The sequence below is a fragment of the Physeter macrocephalus genome, chromosome 7, assembly GCF_002837175.3.
Source record: "Physeter macrocephalus isolate SW-GA chromosome 7, ASM283717v5, whole genome shotgun sequence".
NCBI classification, from domain to species: domain Eukaryota; kingdom Metazoa; phylum Chordata; class Mammalia; order Artiodactyla; family Physeteridae; genus Physeter; species Physeter macrocephalus.
The window spans coordinates 27,179,551-27,186,868 of NC_041220.1; the positions used below are offsets into that span (position 1 = coordinate 27,179,551).

The 7,318-nt window shown below is 39.7% G+C and overlaps 1 long non-coding RNA gene across 1 annotated transcript in view; it reads right to left on the bottom strand.

Annotated features, from left to right (window-relative positions):
• Positions 1–4,246, bottom strand: part of LOC102979803 (uncharacterized) — an 83,955-nt gene extending 79,709 nt beyond the window's left edge. Inside the window, exons 1-2 of the long non-coding RNA XR_448353.4 lie at positions 4,176–4,246; positions 3,156–3,260 (exon numbers count right to left, since the gene is read on the bottom strand). This is a non-coding gene — a long non-coding RNA (uncharacterized lncRNA). The remainder of the gene's footprint in view (positions 1–3,155; positions 3,261–4,175) is intronic.
• Between the last annotated feature and the right edge of the window lie 3,072 nt (positions 4,247–7,318).

The window sequence follows — 7,318 nt, forward strand, 5'->3', positions numbered from 1 at the left end:
TTATACAAACAGGGTGGAATATCAAATCAGACAACTGTCCCTTATATGTGTGTAATAAGAAAAGTTATTTCTAATAAAAATATACCTTTAATAATTTTTAAAATGTGCACAAAATATTGGGTGGAAAAAGTTTAATAAATAATATATATAATATTGAATTAATTTATACATATGTGTGTGTATATACATGTGTATTTATACACACACACACACACACACACACACACACACACACACACAAAGAAAAGCCCGGAAGTGTTGAAATTCATTGTTAATTCTAAATTTTCCTCTTTAACCTTTTTTGTATTCTCTAACAGGTATATTTTTATAAGAAACCCCAAGTCTATGACAGATAGTGTTCATCCTTGCCAATCCCTGAGTGTCCCAGCCCTACCCAGCTGCTCCCCATCTCAGCCCTGAGCTGGGAATGGCTCAGTCAGTCCATATGTTAGGAGCTTCCTTCTCATGAGTGAGCAGAATCTGGAATCAGTTTGTCCAGTGTTCCTGGAGGTGAATTGAGACTCCTGGGAATGAGCTACCATTTGATCTGACTGGCCTTCTGCCCAGCTTCTGGTTTTCACCCTAGCTCCCTGCTGGGATAGGAGCCCAGCCTTGAACCTCAGCCAAAAAAGCTGTAGCCCTCACTCGGCTTAATTCTTGCCAGCCCAGGAGACAGACACTGCTAGGGGTATCACCACCACTACCATCCCAACTTCCCCAGCTACTAGATTGTCCGAATTAGCCCAGGGAGACCTCCCAAGACTGCAGCTCAGATAACAGCTCAGATAACAGCAAATTCTCCCTCAGGCCTGAGACATTAGCCTGCCAAAAGCCTTTTACAAATGACTCCTTTACATTCACAAGTAGGCTAGAAACACTGTAACACGTTTTGCAGGTTAACTCACTGTACAGACAAAATAGCAGCTATAGTTTAAGAGGTGAAATGTCTGTGCTATTCAATCACAGTGCAATCATCCATTTTAATTTTTATCTGTGCTTATATTATGGATGAATTGCGATCCTATAACATTTTGGGGACTTGGTTTCCTCATCTGTAAAGTGATTGGACAACCCTTCAATTAAAATTCTAGATAAGTTTCTTTACCAAGCAATTATACTCATTTTTTGGACCTCTTCAGTTTCTCCCATAGTGTTCATACTGCTAAGTATGGCAGCGATCTCAGACTCTTTTGTGGTTAGTTGTACCCGTGTGTTTTTCTCCTGTGAGTTCCTTGAGGACAGAGATTTTGTTTTACTTGGTCTTGGAGGCTGAGTTTCTTGCATGGTTATCAGCTCACAGTGGGCCTCAGTAAGCATTGACTGAATGGCAAACATTAATATCTAAGTCACAACACAACACCCAAGATACTCCGCACTTGAGCAAAATTTGCAAAATAAGTTTTCTTTATAGTTCTTAACCGTTCCTTACATCCGGAAAATGTCATTTTTAGATAAAATTAGTCATGTTCAACTTCATCAGGGGAACCTTCAGTTCTTTTGGCTATTTGATAGCTGGAAAATGGAGGGGGGGGAGGGGAAGCCATTATTTTATGGATTAATATAATCCACCTTCTTGAAAAAAGGACTTAGGGCAGTTTGCAACATACAGGAAGAGGCAGGAACTGGCAAGCTTTGCCTTATTGACGCTCTGAAGCCCTGAAGCTACCTCTCCAGAGAGAGAACAAGCCTAAAAGAATTTGGGGGAGGAGGAAAGAACAGAGGCACCACAGAAAGCACCAGAATGTCAAGATAAACAATAAAAATGTCAGGCTAGTGGTAGAGCTTGAGCTAGGCTGGAATAATTTTCTTCTTGACAGATTTCCTTCAGAGATTCCTTGGGTCACTTGAACATTTTGTAAAACATGTAACTATTAGTGTCCCATTTACCCCTAGTCAAGAAATAGTGCTTTGAGAGTCTAGTGGAAGAGACAGTAAAAGATAATTTTCAGAAAAAGGTAAAATCATAACTCCCATAGAGCTATAAACATGTGTTAAAGATTTTTTTTTAACAAATCATATGATATGAGGGAACCAGGCATATGTTTAACCGTTTAAAGGAAAAGTCAAAACACAAATTTATAAGGAGTAAACTAGTCCCTAGTTGATAGTGACAAAACTAGTTTTTCCATGTGGGAGAGGAAATAAATTTAAATCACTAGTAGATCAAACATAATGTACATATCTATCAGTTACGTAAAACTCACAGAGAGTCGCAAAATAGCTCCATGGCAACGAACCAGGCTAGAATCTGATTATCTAGAAGTGTAGGCTACAGATGAGACATAATTTTCTATTAAAACACGAAGTTTTTTCTACTTGACCCTCGGCCCTAACAGATCTCTTAAACCTAACAGATATTCCAGCCATGCTTTGGTGAGCAAACTGCTGTCATTTCATAGTTGAATTCTCTACTGGTATCTGAGATGTTGATATTCCATGGTGCTCATTAAAAAAGAGCCCCATTTTTGACATCAGGGATCCCTGTGTGACAGAGCTGACCTTATGTTTTTAAAATTCTTAAGAACCTGACATTCTGTACTAGACATTCTCTACTCTGGTGCAGAAATGGGACATGGGGGTTTTCCTTATAAACAGGCCAAATTATTTTCTCAAAAAGTAATGTTGACTCTGCTCAAATACTCAGGTGAGTATTCATTTGAGGCCCTAGGGTTCCGTGCCATGAACACAGAAGATAATTTGGGCCTGAGACATTCTGAAGGCTGTTCCGCCATGCTTTGGTGAGCAAACTGCTGTCATTTCATAGTTGAATTCTCTACTGGTATCTGAGATGTTGATATTCCATGGTGCTCATTAAAAAAGAGCCCCATTTTTGACATCAGGGATCCCTGTGTGACAGAGCTGACCTTATGTTTTTAAAATTCTTAAGAACCTGACATTCTGTACTAGACATTCTCTACTCTGGTGCAGAAATGGGACATGGGGGTTTTCCTTATAAACAGGCCAAATTATTTTCTCAAAAAGTAATGTTGACTCTGCTCAAATACTCAGGTGAGTATTCATTTGAGGCCCTAGGGTTCCGTGCCATGAACACAGAAGATAATTTGGGCCTGAGACATTCTGAAGGCTGTTCCCTGTTCCCTGGCTTCCTACTTTGCAATAATTTCTTCAGGAGCAGAGCAGCATCTCTGATGTACCTGTGGTGCTTCCATAGCTTGAGAGCCAGTCTCGGTGGTGTCTGTGCTCTTTTACATCAGTTGCCCAATTGGTAGAAGCAGTGGTTTCTCCCTGTGAGTTAGACCCTAGATCCAAAGGCAGAAACAGGTTGGGTAGTTGAGCCCTTTAAGGCACCCTCCCCTGACACGCGCTCGCAGTGGGTCACCCCTGGGCTGTCCTCCTCCGGCACCACCCTGCTGGTCTCCCCTTGTTATCCTATCTCGACCCAGGCGCTGAGCAGCCTTTGTTCACCTATCTGAACTTGTTCTGTGGGTGCATCTCTTCTTTCGGTTTTATCCCCTCGGCTCCTTCCAGGAGCTCCACTCTGTTCCCTGCTACCTCAGGCCACTCCCTCTTCTCAGGAATGTTTCTCTTATCTCTTTTCCTGTCAAGACAGCGGGCAGTTTTATTCAGAATCTCAAGACTCCAGTAATCTTGAGCAAGCAGCAGGCTGGGAGGAGGAATTAGGATCCCCTTGGCTAAACGGGGAGGAGGGGAATTTCCTCCCGGCCAGGCGCTCTTAAAAACCACCAGTTGGCTGCCTTGACCGTAAAAGCAGTTCAGCCTAGCCTTTGGTGAATGTCTGATTTTTTTTTTTTTTTCTAAGTAGAATTGTATCCCCACGGACCCACCCGGGTAGGGTGGCTGTAAAATATACATTCCAATAGCTGAATGAGTTGACCTGTTGTATGGGGTTACTTAGTATTGTTCATTTAAATACTGGAGAATGTCTGTCCAATACAATGGTTTTTGTTGTAGCACAGCTGATGTTAAACTGTTCTGACAGTAAATAGGCAACAGGTTCTGCAGCTTCTAAAGGAAAATCCTGGTTTGTGTTAATCAAACCATGTCATCAGCCTGGAGAGGGGCACATACTCTTACCATTTACTATGCCTTGCAACGTCCTCCCTGTTTATTTAACAGCTGTATCAAGTTACATATGAATGCCGAATTAGGACAATACCCTGTTTTATACATTTAGAATTGAAATTTTATCCTACCCAGAAGAAACTCAGAATGGACACCAGGATTATAGAACTCAATTCACAGTTTCATCCAAAAGACATTCATTGAGTGCATCACTGTTCTATGAACTGGAGATACAAAGATGAGTAAGACACGGTCTCTGTCCTGGGAGAACGTAAGATATAGTGGAGAAGACAGTGCAAATGAATATTACAACATTTTCACAAGGTTGACATGGCCGTGGGTCACCGTTGTATTCCCGATGTCTAGGATTCCTAAAAACTTATGCATTTGAATAGAAATGAAATCCAGTGGTGGTATTATGACATATGGTCTTATGGGAGCACTAACAAGGGATCTGATCAGAAAATAAAATTACCATAAAATGTCATTTTTTTGGTTTTTATTTCTGGTATTTTAAAAATCGAAATAATAAAAGTAACACAGGTTTATTGTAAAAAATCATCCACAATCCCATGACTTCACTATTCTTAACTATTTTGTTTCTGAATAATAAATACCTAAAACCTTCTCATTCTTCGGATAAAATATATCCTGAGAGCTAATTAGGAATAAAAGGGCTTGCCTAAGCGCAGTGGCCTTTGTTTTGTTTAAACTATAAATGATAATAAAGAGTTACTAGAACCCAACTTAGTAAATGACTTGAATCTGTATCATACATAGAGATCATCATATGACTCTAAAGGTGAGGCAGACAACTTCTTACACGGTTGGAGATTAGTACCACAAGGGTTCTTTTCAAAGAAGACTTCCATGGACAACACTTTTCCTACATTCATATTCATTATTGTTCTGTCAGTTCAGCCTAAATTCTTTCACGGAAGTCATTCATAACCACCCCTTCCCCTAACAAAGACAAAGGAGTTATAAAATTATCTGCACTTAACAAGTCCCTGTATCATTCCAGGTAAGCCATTTAAATGGTTGTTTTACAAAATTTGCAGGATGTATTTGACTCTCAGAAGTCTTTCTTTTTTTTTTTTTTTTTTTTTTGCGGTACGCGGGCCTCTCACTGTCGTGGCCTCTTCCGTTGCGGAGCACAGGCTCCGGACGCGCAGGCCCAGCGGCCATGGCTCACGGGCCCAGCCGCTCCGCGGCACGTGGGATCTTCCCGGACCAGGGCACAAACCTGCGTACCCTGCATCGGCAGGCGGACTCTCAACCACTGCACCAACAGGGAAGCCCAGAAGTCTTTCTTGAACCACATAAAATATTAAAGATCAATGTGAAAATGAAGATTTGTAATTTTCTTTTAATATCAAAAGAAATGAGTGCAAGTCTTTTTTAAAAAGGGCTTCTCAGGACTAGCACCCGAAAATTCAACACCAGGTTTTTCTCTATCTTACCTCAGTCTCTGACTTTGGCCAAGTCATCTCTTGTACCTAAGTTTTCTCAGCCCAAATGTCATATCAATCACTAGAAGGTGATGAAAACCAAATCATGACTAAGGATTAGAGAGGATAAATAAGTTTATAGTTTTAAGAAAAGCATAAGCTACAGATAGCAAATTCCTTTAAGACAGCAAAGGCAACACAAATAACTGTGCCTTCAGATTTTTGACCTATAATTTCTTCACCTCTAAAGTGAAGAGTTGAGTTAACTGATCTCTTGGGTCCAATGTGGTTTAAAATTCTATGACCATGTTATTCTATTACTGTAAGAATTATGTCCAGAAAAGTAAGAAATAAAATAGCAGAGAACAAAATAGTACATCCATAGTAAACATCTCTAAAATGCTTCTAATTTAGCTTCTTCAATAGGAAAGTGAAATCTCAAAGAGGCTTAGCTGGTGGTGAAAAGATACTCTGGAAACTTTAGCCTGATTCAGGCCCAAGGTCAAGGAATTAATATACCCAGAACCACAACAAAGTAGCCACAGTAGCAGAGGGAATAATTTAGAGTAGATTGGAAAGGAATTTGCTATTTTCTCCACTCTGGTTTTATTCAAAGCCATAGAAAAATTACTTCCAAGGCAATTTTAAAACTGTATTTAATAATGAAGTATCAAAGTAGATATAGCACTAGACATTTCTTTAGGCCATTTATATGTTTCTTTGGGTGGCTGTAGGTTCTCAGCTTCCAGCGTATTTGAGGTATGTATTAATGGCTTAGTACAATGAAGAATCTTAATGGCATATTTACTGATGCACTTAATCTATTTCTTGGGGGGTGAAGAGATCAAGTGCATCCTTGTTGAAGCACAGAGGAAGGCTTGGTAGAGGCAGTAGAATGGCTGCTGCAGCCTGGGGTCCATAGACTCACCCTGTGTCTTGTTGATAACCTCAACTTGTCAAAGTTATAATTCGTCACCAGGCATTTTGAATTAGAACCTAAGACATTTCATCAATACCTGTCAATCCACACCCAGCAAAGAAAGCAATACAGTGTCAAGCGAAGGATTTAATTTAATGAGCTGGCCATAAAGCTGTCATGGGTTGTTTTTTCTTAGCCTCCCTTCTTTCACCACTTCCAAAGCCAAATCCAACCAAATACACTGGGTGCAACAGAATCATTCTGAGTTGAGAGAAATCCCCACAGACGTCCCCACCACCCATCTGTATAACCAACTAGAGAACTTGCTGGCCAATAAGGCCCCAGTTTCTTTGACTGTTAAGTAAAGATATTAAACTAAATGGTGTTTAGAGCTAACATTCCATAATTCTATCTCATTTTTTTCTTTGGGTAGCTAGTAGTTTGAAGAACCCTGTGTAAAACCAAATTGCCAATTTTTGCCCCAAGGAAATTTGATTTCTTTTTTCTAAAATAAAATCTCTAGGGTACAAAAAAGCTGAAGGTACCTATTTTAGCTTTGCTCCTTAGGGTGGTATTTAAAGAATGAAACCAGGAATGGCTGCTATTTAAAGAAGCAGTCATAAAAAAAAAAAAAAAAAAAAGAATAAAAGTTATAATTTAGAATGAAATTGTTCTCAATGAAATAATGCCACATATGAGTGCATCTTCTTTTTAACCCACCTATGTAGGTATAAATACCATGCCAGTGTCCCTGTGTTATAAGTGGGCTCACAAAAGAAGGGGCTCTTATAAATGAACTGCTTTCTTTCTTTTCTGACTTTCTTTTATTGGAGTATAGTTGGTTAACAATGTTGTGTTAGTTTCAGGTGCACAGCAAAGTGATTCAGTTATACATATACGTGTA